Genomic DNA, 13665 nt, shown 5'->3' with positions numbered 1-13665 from the left:
ATTATCGCATTTCGCACTGCACAACTGGACATCATGGAGGAAAATAGGGACAGTGCCCCACACATCTCATTACTGGCTGCTAAGAAGTGACGTCACGATGCTAGTTCACAAAGTTTTATTTAGTGACAACTTTCCTTGTTTATGAATGGACACAATTGAATGCCCACCCGCTTTCCTCTAGTGGTTTCGTATCGTTCTGAAACGCCGAAACCACTTGAGGCTGTGAATAACGCGGTAGTGGTGGGCTAAGGATTAATTTTGTCCACATCGCCAAGTCCACGGGCATATTTGTGTTTCGCCTTCACGTGGGCGTTCTCAGCGTTGGCATTGTGTGCGAGAAATCACGGGCGTGCTTTTGTCAGGTGGTATAAAGCGTTTTATCGTGCGTGGCCATTTTGAATAGGTGGCCCCAGATATAGCGGCTAAGATGAGAACAACTGCCATGCATGGTACGTGCGCTCGCATTCTCGGAACAGTCGACGTGCGCTAGCTGGTCGTCAGGCTGTCTGACAGACCACGTGACCTGATTCGGGCTTTTCATTCGAGATGGGAGAGTGAGGTAGAAATCGAAAACAACCGGGACATTTCAATATCGAGTTATACACGTTACAGCTAGACCACGCATGCGCATATCCGGTTTGGTTACAGGGAGGCTTTGTATGGTGGTATTTCATATAATGAGGCAACTTGCACGAGTCCATGTTTGAGATAACGAAGGCAAAAACTGAGGGATTAGTTAATAAGCGAGTAGCAAGTGGCATGTACGCCAACAAGGATCCGCAAAGTATCTCTATAAAACAGATGCAGTTTGCAGAACGCGCACGAATATCGGAAAACCCGATTCAAAACAGCACGAACACGCGACGGTCTGCGTAAATGGAGATTTTTCAAAGCATACAGGCACCCGCCTCGAAAATCATCGAACTAAAATTCTGCTTGGGCCCTGCTAAGTGCATCATTTTATTAGTTGTTCTTTTCGGGCCCCCTGTTCACATATACTGAAACCATGAATAGTGATCCTTGTGGAATGTGGAAAAACATCTTTAGCACCAGCAGAAGGTGCTGGAACAAAGCCACGGAAGTCGTAACTGCCAGGCCTCCGTCGTAAGATTCTTTGGACGCAGCTGCGCGGTCAAGAATCGCCTTGGAAGGAAAAGCAGGTTTCTTTCAGCCTAGTGGGACGGGACAATGGACGTCGCGTGAGAAGGAAGGGGTCAGTGGTGAAACAAACCTGATCAGGCAAGTTGCAAGGGTGACTTAACCGGCAACCTCATGCCTGGGAAAACGGCATAGCTTACGACAAAGGACCTGTCCTAAAGTTGCGACGTCTTTTTACCGGAAAGGCAGGTGTTTGTGAGGTTGCAGGGTGGGATTGCACAAAAGCGTTCAGCTGGGGAACCGGTTCACTTTGCCCCTACCTCACTTTTACGTAGCGTGTGTGGGGCGAACTTTTGTGGCAGGACGAGGAGTGACAGCTTAAATAATTGCCGTGGCAGCTCGCGCGCACCTGTTTTTGGACAGTGCTTGCACACCTGCACGCCAGCAAAAGGAACTTGTACAAAGCTCCCCCCTTACCTTTCTTGCCATCCCTCCCATTTATGATTCCCCTCGTTATGTTGTACAGTTCCCTTTTCTTTCCCTCCAGCCGCAGCTCGGGCATAGCAATTGCCGCTGCCAGGAATTCTTTTCCTTCCTTTTTTACGACTATTATTTTTTAATAAGCTCAGGCCACGATTTCAGCTCCATTATCGACACGATTGCTAGGTTCGGTTTATGAATACATGCGGTTAACTTCCGCGTACGCTCACACGTATTATTTGGCTTGTGGTCCCGAAGCAACTTAATTTACGAGGGAGGCTGTAGTGGACGGCTCCAGATTATTCAGGTCACCTGGGGTGTTTCACGGGCACTTTAATCATATATAGTACGTGGGCATTTTGCATTTCGTTATCCCACTACTTTGTGACGCGACCTTGAATAGGAGGGGTGAGCGGCTGCTTGCACGTTTTGTGTGTGGGTTTATCATAACAGAGAAATGCGGTTAACTACCACAGGCCTCTGGTATGGATTAATAGCTTTGCTGTAATCTAAAACATCTGCAGCTTTCCTTTCACACTTTTTTTTTTTTACAAACCTATTACTTTAGAAAGCTCCTGATTAAGCTAATGGGTCTCTATACGCCATATACGCTTATGCTTCCTTGCATCATGGTGTGCTTTCTATCACTGTGATAGCTTGCCACAGTAAATTAATCGTTTTTTTATTATGATGTGCGGATGAAGTCGCTGTGGAAGCTGCGCGCACAGCAGTCATGTATGTCGTTTTTTCAATGCAGTATTCATTTTTTTTCTTCTGTTTTCATTTCCTGGGTCCTTTGCTGTTCAGGTAGCTATTTTGGCAGTCAAGTTTACTGCTTGCACGGGCAAAACAATCTGCTCTAATAAAAATTTGAGTCTCTTCGCTATTAAAAACAATCTTTTATTAAATAACTTGCCGCGATTTCACATTTCTCATTTGTCTTTTTTACAAACAATAAATAATGATACATCTATTAGTTAGGTCTGGTTTATTTTTTATCGCAAGCCTATCATCAGTTTTTCACATCCACTGCTACTTGTTCTGAGTCGTCGTACGTTTCAGATGGCAATAGAGAGATTTAGCTTGTCGGAGACGTATTACGTTCACCGGAGACGTACAGACGTACTCGGGAACCCAACCTCAAGTTTGGCTGCGCGACTGCAGCTCGCGCTCCTCCGCAAGCGGCAAAATTTTGAAGCATTGGTTGGGCTCGGCGCTGATGCGGCGCTTGACCGAACGTGTTCTGGTGGCTTCGTGTACTGCTCGCATCACTCGCGTTACCTCTCTTTGTGAGGGCTCGCGCCGGCCCGCCGCCGTGGCTTCGCAGGCATGCAAACAGGTGTCACAGCTGAGTTTAAAACATGGCTGGAGTGGTTCCGCGACGCTCGAAATGTGGGGAAGTGTATTGTTCTGTTGCTGGCTGTCGCAACAGCTCGCCTGTCGACTTTCGTGTCTTTGCGCCTTCTGCATGCGGAAGCAGCTCGCGTTGTTGAAAGCTGCTTGCGCGCGCGCGCGCGCCCTGACCGCAGTCTACTCGCTTTGCGCGCGCGCTCCTGCTTCTACTTTTCAAACTCGCGCTTGGACGAAGTAGTGTTTGAAGAGAGTGTGCAGCAATGTACACGCTTCGATAGGGTTTTCAGAAAATAGCCGACAGCGGTGGCTATTTTCGCAGCGCAAACGTCAAAAAAGGGAGAGCTGTTAGTCAGACATGTGCATTCTGTTGAGCAGATTGTAGAAGACAACGCTGTTATCGTGAAGGCTAAGTCTACCACATCGTGTACGACGTGGGATTTGAGGCAAGGATTTCATTTTTATTATTCATTTTTATTATATTATGCTCTCTATAGAGGGCTTCGGAGTTTTGCCGCTGGGTTTGCCCCATTGTTGTGCCTGGCTTGTGCAGGACTCATCTTCGTGGGAGTTTATGAAACAGCACACAGCAGCAACATGCTTGCAGCGCCCCTGAATTCCTGCCTTGCAGGTACACTTAGCACGGGAAATCGCAAGCTGGCTCTTCTCTGGGCATGTCCATGCTAGCTGCAAAGAAACATGTCACATAAGAGAGACGGGCCGCTTGGTTCATTTCGAACCCACGACATAAGGAGCAAAACTAACAAAAGAGAACAAGGATATGCTGCCTTGCAACTCATGCTCAGACGCAAATTGTTTCTTCTTTAGAAAGCAGACACTGAAGCTCCAAGACAGGATATATAAAATGACCTGCAAGCAAGGATACAATTGAGTGAACATGTTCGTTTAGTTTTGTAATGTTTAACGTACACCTCAGCGCGACAAGGCTACGAGGGGCGCTGTATTGGAGACCTGCAAAAAGTTCACCCCCCCCCCCCCCCCTTATGTGGACGTCTCCGGCCCAAACCCTAGGGGTTGGTACACAGCCGCGGTCATCCACAAGGGCAAAACAGTAGATGGCCTTACGTTCAAGGCCCAGTCACCACACACGCAGAAGAGGTTGCCATCGCCCTCGCAGCCTCTGACTCCTCCTCCAAATACATCATAACCGACTCGCGAGGGGAGTGTCGGAACGTCCAGCAAGGGTGGACTGCTCCCCTAGCTTACCGCATATATCAAAATTGCAGTCGAGATTCGGATCCCGCGTACCGATCTCTCGTTTAGGCTCCAGGTCACCAAGGTCTCCAAGGGAATGAGGCAGCCGACGCCGCCGCCCGCGCGCTTTCTCTCCGGGCATTTCCCACGGGACCCGACGCTGACCAGGATTTTGATTTCAGCCCAGTTTACAAATTAAAAAAATACGTGAATATTACAGATCTACGCACCAAACTCTTCCACCCCGTGCAAAGGGCTGGGGAATTGGCTAACGAACGGGTGCTCCTGCGCCTGCTCACCAATACAATGTTGTGCCCGGCTACTCTGAAACATTTTGATCCGCAATTCGATGGGCTGTGCTCGCACTGTGGGGATACCACATGGTGTGGGCCTGCCAGAAAAACCCATCTTTGCCCCTATCCCCAACCCCACCCGAGAGAACTGGGAGGCGACCCTGTCCCGCTGCTGCACCCTAGAGACCCAAAAGGTCTTAACGCAGCGCGCCCGGACTGCGGCAAACGCCAATGGAGTGCCTGTCTAGGCATCCCACCTAGTCTATATACCTCTATGTATTATAATAAATGTTTTCACCACCACCACCAACCGAGTGCAGAGTCTGCAAAGACACGAAAGTCTACAGGCGAGCCATTCACTCTGCCCGACCGATTACATGGCGTTGGCCGGAAAGGGCGCTGTTCACTGGCGCCCTCTAAAGCCCCTCTATCTTTAGCGCCCGCAGCGCCACCCTGCGATGCTTGGGTCCCACGTAAATACGGCAACTACTTCCTGCTGAGTGTTGCACCACTTGCTCAAGTTCAAGTGGCGTTTGGGGAATGTTGGCCCTCATAGACGGCAGCTTTTCCTGGCGTTTCGGCCTCTGCTCTTGCCCGTTTATCAGGGATAGGACACTGGTACCCTATCGACAAGCGTCAGTCCGTGACGTCAGTGGAGATGCGGCGGCGCTGGCAACAGCAGTGACTTTCGTGGTGTAGGCAAGAGCCAGAACCGTCTGCATTGTATGCGCGGCGCTTGCGGCGTTTTCGGGTATAAGTCCCTATATTTCTGCAAGCTGTGGTGCGGTTGATTGCGCTGAGGGACAAAAAACATAAAATAGCACTTGTTTTAACATGTTTCTTGCGGCCGGATAAAGATGAGAGCGAAGGGCAGCGGCGTTGAGCGCGAGACTTCGGTGACGAATTATCTTCGCAGCTAACGTGCGTTGCACTTCTGCATTGCAACTAGATGAGTTCGTTTGCAACCCTTAATTGTCGTGATTACTTTTCGGTGGCACGACGAAGAGCACAATAACAATAAACGCCTGCAGCTCGTGCCCGTTTTAATATACTATCAAGTCATAAGAAGTTTAGACGCGATATTCCGTGTGCGTATGATCCCGCAGGGAAGCTGCACTAGTTCCAGTCACCTGTAGTATTGCCCGTGCATATATTTACAGAGAAAACGACACAAAAGCTGCTGCGAAGGTAACTGCAATAACCTTGAGCAGTCACTCCAGCACGATATTGCAGATATAACAGGCCCTCGGACTTAATTGTAAGTAGCTTTTCTTTGTTTGTACTTTCGCGAGAATTGAGTGATCTTTATCACCGGTTCTTTAGCAACATGGTTATGATCCGGGCAGACCCGCAGCGTTATTTCCTCATAGTCTAAAATTTTCTTTTTGAAGGCCGTAAGATCCTGACGAACGTACGAATTAAATATCCACATACAACCTAGCTCTGGTCGAGCAGGGTATTTAAGTATATATAGAGCATGGAGTTTAATGTCCCAAAGTGGAATCGACTATGAGGCGTGTAAAATAAGCAAATAAATGACGCGCATTCGAATAAAAAATTTCCAGGTATATTCAAAAACATCAGCAGATCGTGCAAATTTCGCTGCAAGCGATCTGCACTCATGCGTCTTTCCTAGAGAGCAGAGAAATAAATGAGAGCATTCTCACAGGCCTTCATGTATTCATATTAACCTGTGAATGACCTTGGCTACGTACGTAAGATGAGACACACGTCAAACGTATTCTTTATCGAGCAGGCGATAACAAGTTCGCATACACACATGTTACAATTACTAAAAGATTGAGTTCTTATTAAATATGAAATTCTATGACTTAATTTGGCGGTAAAGTGAGCTAGAAATGTAATTTTTAGTTCACTATATATAGACCAACACCGATCTGGGACGTAAGCATGATGCGGTGGCGCTTCTATCGCCAGCGTGGTCCGACTGGGGGTGAAAAATAGGCTTAGCGCCCATAGGAATACATAGAAGCGAAAGATTTCAAAGCGGTTTTCTCATTTCAGAGGGCACATATGATGTCGTTATTTAGCACAGAGCAACCATGAACATCCTAGAACAAATCGTGAAAGTATGTAATCTCATTACCGAGGCGAAGAATTTTTAAAAACACCGCGAAACGTATGGGGGTGCGAGTTGAGAGGGCGACCCATAGAAATACATGTAAACACAACTTACCGCAACATTTTGCTCGGTTCAGCAGCGTTGAACCCTTCTCATTTTTTGGTGAACGTCTTGTATGATGCCCCGATGTCATGTTGAATGACACACTACATTCTCTTGCAAGTAATGCAAGTCTGACGACTTGCGGGACCGCTCACAGCACGATAAACTGACCGCGCACAGTTGCAGTCGACCATGCACTACCCGCTGTCGCTAGCAGACGCTCCGGAGCTGGAGGCGGCCGCGGTGGGTATCGCCAGCTACGCTGTCGTCTGCTGCAATGCGCGAATCTCGTTCGATACATATTGTCGTATGGCGTTTGACAACTGTTTTTTAAATGTAATTCTGTCTAACACGTATCACTAGAGCGACAGTATTATCAAGCTTATTCACCTTATGCGGCAGCATATCAGACTGTGTAGCAAACCTGTGTGATTCGCTACTCCCAGCTTGCCTTTTGGCGGTGTCTTGATTCATAACACAGGTTATTCGGGGAGTTTAAAAAGTAGACTGCCTCCGTAATGACGCACCATACACTTCTCACTTCAAATCGCTGGTCAACGTTCAACGAACGGCCACCACTTTTGATGCTGTGCGAAATGAGAAAAACGTTCCGGTAAGTTGTGTTTACATGTATTTCTACGGGTCGCCCTCCCAACTCGCAGCCCAACATGTTTCGCGGTGTTTTAAAAGTACTTCGCCTCGTTAATGAGATTTCATACTTTCGTGATCTGTTCTAGGATGTTCATAGTTGCTTTGTACTGAATGATGACATACAGATGCCCTGTGAAATGAGAAAACTGCTTAGAAATAATTCGGTTCCATGTATTACTATGGGCGCTAACCCTATTTTTCACCCCCAGTCGGCTCCGACGCCGCGAGCGCCCCCTTTGTTTGTAAACACGGTGTTGGTCTATAGTTGCCGATAATATTGTTCTTAAGTGAAAGTGCTTGAAGCAACTAGAAATGCGCGCTGTCAAAAGAATCTGCATTTGAAAACACACTTCCAGTCAGTCACATTGTCGTCCTCCTTGCATGCGCTAGGAATAGGCCTGAGATTTGAGCAATGTTGACTATTAGTCTTTTTTATACATTGCCATTTTTGTACGCCGCGCGCTGTCGAGGCCACGGATAAGGAAACAAATGCAGCGTTCTTCGCCAGGTAATTCCAACAGTAATCGGCTGATAACGTGCTGAAATACTCTCCATGCATAAAACAAACTATTTCTACGCACAAGCGAAGCTTACGCTTCAGAACATTCGCACGCGCGAACTGATTTCGGAGGCAGCGCCGCTTGGCGCTGTGTAGGCACGCTGCGCTTTTCCCTACACCCCATCCCGGCCGTTGGTGCGCTTGCCTCGCTGCCCGACAGATAACGCACCATGTCAAAATAGATTATGCACGCCACGGAGAACAGTTTTTTTTTTTTCGATTTTGGAAAATCTAGGCAAGTACCGATGTTGAATCACTTATCAGATAACGTAGACTATATTTTGCTACTTTGTGAACGTTATTTCAGCTCGAATGGGGTAGTAGATTTTGCATAGGAATTTTTTAAATCCCAGCCCCCAAATATTCAAGACTCTGTGTATATATAAGTGTGTGCGTGTGTGTGTGTGTGTGTGTGTGTGTGTGTGTGTGTGTGTGTGTGTGTGTGTGTGTGTGTGTGTGTGTGTGTGTGTGTGTGTGTGTGTGTGTGTGTGTGTGTGTGTGTGTGTGTGTGTGTGTGTGTGTGTGTGTGTGTGTGTGTGTGTGTGTGTAATTTTTTTGCGCCACGGCAGCAACGGGGATGGCGGGTTTAATTGCGAAGGCGCTGATTCGCCCTAAGCGCAGCGCACACAGAGCTTAAAGAAGTCAGGGGGGTCTCGGGGAGTCTGAGACCCCCCAGTAATATTTAAGAGGGGTCCGAGACCCCCCGAGCTTGAATGTATAAGGACTGTATGAATGAATACAAAGCAGGCAATAATTTTTGTTTTTGTCAGGGGTATAATCGGAAGATTTCTTCTCTGGCGTTTCGACACTTTCACAGTGAGTATTAACAAGATTTCGAGAACCAGAGATGGAGAAAAGCAATGCTTTCTCCCCTTTGTATAAAACGATTTGCAAAACAGGAAACCATCTGCTTTCTCTTTTTCCCTCTTTATTTCCCTTTCCACCGGTGCTCGGATCCCCTCTTCGAGGCCCAAATGGTGATGGAAGGCGTCAAATGACCACCGCGCGCGAGACATCCGCTGTCTCGCGACCGCCGCTGTCTCGCGAAGAGCCGCTGTCTAGGCGACCGAAATGAAACAAGACAGTGCGCGATAGCACCCCGAGAGAAACCGTCGGCGGCGGCGCAGTGAGAACATTCGGGACGGCGGCTAGGGAGCCTACATGCACGGCCGGTCTCGAGGGAGAGCGCGCATTGGAGGCCGCAGAGTCTCAAGGGATCCCTGCTGACCTTCTCTAAGCAGTGCAACCAGTCTTTCGGCTGGTTACCCTGCTTTGGGAGTAAATAAAGAGTTTATCATCATCATCATCATCATCATCATCGAGGGAGAGCGCGCTCTCTTTCTTACGGCCTTCCCAATTGCCGCGGGAACAATGGGAACTTTTCTCCTTGAGTTACGCTTTCCGCCGCCGCAAGGGGCGCGACCTGCTCACTGTTCGCTCCACATCTGCTTCAGCGGCAGCGGGTGGCTTTTGCATGATTTCGCGCTGTCGCTCGCTTGTTTCGCGGTGAGTGCAGCTCCGAAATGAAAGAACACGGAAGGCAGATACTGCAGCGGCATGTCGTCAGCGTACTACAGATGTGAAGCGAGTTTTTATACAAAAACATTCGCTCAGCAAACGTTCGACAAGCATATGTCATGCATTGCGGCATGGTAGCTACTTTTGTCCCTTTATTATGGATTTTTCTCAAGCCTGCACATGAACAGCAAAAAAAAAAAAAAAAAACTGAATGAACAGTGATCACATCGAAGCTTCTTCGGCTAACATTACAGCAACTCGTCTGCAACAGCAAAACTGTCTTTCAGCGCTAGATGCGAAACCATCCATATATATCACCGAAGATGAAAATAATTTCATAAAAATGTCATGTAAGTTGCATAATGCTCGCATGACATAAAATATTTGTATAACAGTCAAAGTAAATACTGTAAGGTTGAGTTTTCAATGTTATTATATTTTATATATTAGCAAATGTGTTGTATTTAAACATTATTTTATTTTGTAAATAAATGCATGCTGTTTTAATGAAATTTTACATGATATTATGCTTATTATGAAAACAATAAAAAATTGTTTGATATTCATGACACCGCTTGTGCTGGAAGCGGTAAAAAGAGGCTAATAAATGACTCAGCTGGTGATAGTCGATTGCAGTGGCTGACAAACGAGTTCACTTGCTTTATCGAAAGCATCCAAGAAACTTGTAAAGCGTTAAAGAAGGAAAATTTCACCGAAGAAACATTTTAAGAAATGCTGTTCATCGCGAGTCTACTGTACAAGCGGTAGAATACCTCCTGGGGAAAGGTGTCGGCTCCGTCCTCACCAGGAAACTCAATAGTGGCCCCAATGAGGCTCTCTTAGGGACAGTAAGGCTAATGTGCGGAGAGAACGACATGCTAGATGCTAAAGCCGTAACAGCAACAATTGACCACATTATCAAGATGGACGTTTCACCTTGGAGCAAAATCAAGGCAGTTTTCGTCGATGCCGAAGAAATCATTTCTGCTCGGCCACAATCAGTAACCGAGGAAATGAAGCCTAGCACCTCCTGCCATCTCATTACTGTCACATATTCCGGTTTAGCTTACGTCGATGGATACATTGATAAGTTAATCAGTGACCTCGGGTGTGACGCTGCGCTATCTTTCTTGAAACTAGCGAGAGAAGCAGCCCCATGTACACTCTTCCAAGAGGACAAGAAGTCTAGTGTACTGCATTATCCGAAACCAGTGTTTATTGCCCTATTGGACAAGGTTTTCTTAAAAAAAAAAAGGAAATTGTGCATCTATCACACACAAATACTCTCGAAGTACTTCAAATCCTGATTCAAGCAGCGCAATTGAGAATTCACCATTGCTGAGTTGCCCTGAAGGAATTAACAGCCTATAAGGTCCGCTTCTTTGATATCTGAAAAATTTATCAGAATCCTTCTTGTCAATTATGCCAAGAAAGTGACAGAGAGGAATTATAGGCCAGCTTCCTATATGAACAAAACGGCCAGGAAGATTGAGACTGAACTTTCTAGCCGCAAGTCACGTTTTGATGAATTGATGAATATGTAGTACAATGTATAACTTTAAGGACAATTTTTTTATTGTTTGCCGCTCTTTTCAATGAGGCATAACTGTTCATGATCATTTCCTAGATTAAAAATTGTTGCTTATGTATTGAACCGACTACGTCTGTTATATACGTACCTACGTGCATCAGTCGCGAGACTACATATACATATTCTGTCTTTCAACCGACTGATTTGCTTTGAACGAAGCTAGAACAACAACTCACTCTACTAGACAATGGCAATTTTAACTATATGCGTAAATTTTGTTCCTTACTCTGAATCTGAGACGCGCCATGAATTTTCGTCGGTGCCTCTTTTGCTCTAAATAAGAGCAGAAGCGTTCGACAGAATCTCCAGCCAACAGTTTGCCATGCACTCACGTCAGGTCGCGCTACATCTGTTTACAGCTTTCGAAGGAACACTGCATAGCCTGATAAATTTATTCGAAGTGTCTAAAGGTACTTACGTCCGACGTACCCATTCGATTCTCGCAAAAATACGGCAGACGTCGATATACAGGCTCATGGCTATATGCACGTCGAACGCGTATGTTCTCATTCCGCTTGCTACGCAATGATTTCAGTTAGCCGCGACTCCCGATGAGGTGCTACGAAAAGTTCATCCACTCTAACATAGATCACGCTCTTCACTCAGGATTGTGCACGGCAAGCATCGCTTGTTACGCATATAGCTGCAAGCGATGCGACGTACTGCACCAGCTCCGCCAGCTGGCACCCAGACGCGCACATTCACGAGTTTTCGCTTCGAACTAAACTATCACCTTGATCTGCCCGTAATGCAAGCGAGCTGTTCCTAGCATTTACGCTGTCTTAGATCCTGCATCGACCTCCGAAGATCGAGCACCGGCAGAACACACTCAGCTCGCCGTGCAGAACATTCGGCCGTACCCTAGCAAAAAAGACCAATAGGGTGCGTTATTGGTTTTATAAGAATCGGTATTGGTTCTGTAGGTATTCTATGTGTTTTATCTGCATTTCTATGAGACTTATTCAGAAACTCATAAATCTTATAGACTGGTACATATTTGTCCTATAGGCAATAGTATTGGTTTCATAGGTTTATCGGTGGGTTGTATAAGAAAAGTATCAGACCAGTGCAGAAGCCCATACATCTTATAGGCTGATACATGCTTGTCTTGTAGACTACTACATATTGGTTCATGTGTCTGATACATCAGTATGCCTTTGTTTATGGGTCTTGCATGCAGGATCAGTACGTTGGAGATTTTAGGTCTATGTCATTGTTTCCTTTTCCATCTCGGACACATCCCCAAAACTCACGCATTCATCCCGTTTATTGAGTATTGCCGTAACGTACAATATTAGCCGCAATAACAATTGAGAACGCTGCGCGCGTTCTCAACAAACTACGTACGGTTGGAGCCGCAAGACGCGCGACGCTGTTGCTACTGGATCACTGAATGGAGATGGGAAAGCACGCGGATATAGCACGGTTCTGTCGGGGCCCAGCTCAGTCACAATCACCTACATGTGCAGAGCAGGACGGTGAAATGGATTGAGAGGCGCGCGTCCAAGCAACTGCAACGCTGCAGCCGCCGCCGAAGCGAGAGGAGTCGACATCGAGCACGCGACGAGTACGGCTCGAGCTGCCGACGCGGTAGCGCGATGCCGGCGGCGCTTCGCAGCGGAGAGGTAGGTTTCCTTTCTCTCACTCCCACTCCCGCGCAAGCGTTCCCGTGCTGGCCTCTCTCATCCTCCTTTCCACCTCTCCTCTGGGCGCGCATGCGCAGCTCCGTAGAGGCATTGGCGCTTGCGCGATCGCTGATCGGGCAGCAGTTCGGTCGGTGCCCTGTGTTTATAAGTTTTCGCCGATTTTCGGGGTGCTTCTCGAGGATATCAACGTTCCAGCGCACGTTCAGCTTTTGATCAGGTGCGTGTGCATCACTTGCAACTTCGGGCTGACGTTTATACTTTGTCAGTGTATGATGTGGCTTTGCGTTGCAGAATGCCGTTGCCTGCACGCCAACAAAGGAATTTGAATCGCGCGGTGTGATATAACGCAGCGTCGAGTTTTAAAGTTGTCGGCACGATTTCTTGAAAGCATTGATGAAACTTTTTAGCGTTAATCTGTTTTCGAATATCGTGCGCACTGTGTCTAAGTGGCAGAACCTGTGGTGAGGCGAAAGGCGGAATGTTGGTTCAGCAGCTACCTCGGCGTTCAGTAATGGCGGCGCCTCTCCTAACTGCCTCCGCATGAATACGCGCGCAATCGCGGTTGCCGGTATATGTGTGGACCGATTTTTTGAAGTCATGGTGGTGTCGCGTTCTTGAAATCGCTTATTTTTCAAGCTGTAACGCAATTTTTTATTTCTTTCAGGTGCCTTAGCATTTGAGAGACTACATCATCGGGCCGAAATCCGCAATCTTGGAATCGAGGGCTATCTGGATGCAGTCAATGTTTGGATTATGTGCCAGTATGCGTTGCCGCTGTCATTGTGGATTAAAATGTGTATACATGCACCTGCTGCGTAACTCATCCCTAGAAAATGGAACATAGCTGCCCTCTCCTTTCAGGTGTCCGGAGAGGTAAAACACCCGCAGCTACTCGATGAGACCAATTTTCCATAGGGCCTACAAAACCAATAGGAAGCCTACTGGTTTTGTAGGTCTATCAGATTATTGACAGCTATAGGTGTACTAGCATTACAGACCTATCAGTTTATCAGATGCCATAGGACCGATAAAACCATAGCCTATACGACCAGTAAACAATTGACCTATAAAACCAATAC

At 47.0% G+C, this 13665-nt stretch overlaps 1 long non-coding RNA gene across 1 annotated transcript; it reads left to right on the top strand.

The window, feature by feature from the left end:
• Positions 1-12615: 12615 nt before the first annotated feature.
• LOC146195289 (uncharacterized) lies at positions 12616-13393 on the top strand. Its single transcript, XR_014705550.1, has 2 exons — positions 12616-12803; positions 13251-13393. It is a non-coding gene; the product is annotated as an uncharacterized LOC146195289 (long non-coding RNA).
• The last annotated feature ends 272 nt before the right edge of the window (positions 13394-13665 follow it).

Source organism: Amblyomma maculatum, chromosome 3, assembly GCF_055883805.1.
Source record: "Amblyomma maculatum isolate TAMU_Amacu chromosome 3, ASM5588380v1, whole genome shotgun sequence".
Classification (NCBI taxonomy): Eukaryota; Metazoa; Arthropoda; class Arachnida; order Ixodida; family Ixodidae; genus Amblyomma; species Amblyomma maculatum.
The sequence above is the reverse complement of the archived record's forward strand: the minus strand, read 5'-3'. Positions and strand labels throughout refer to the sequence as shown.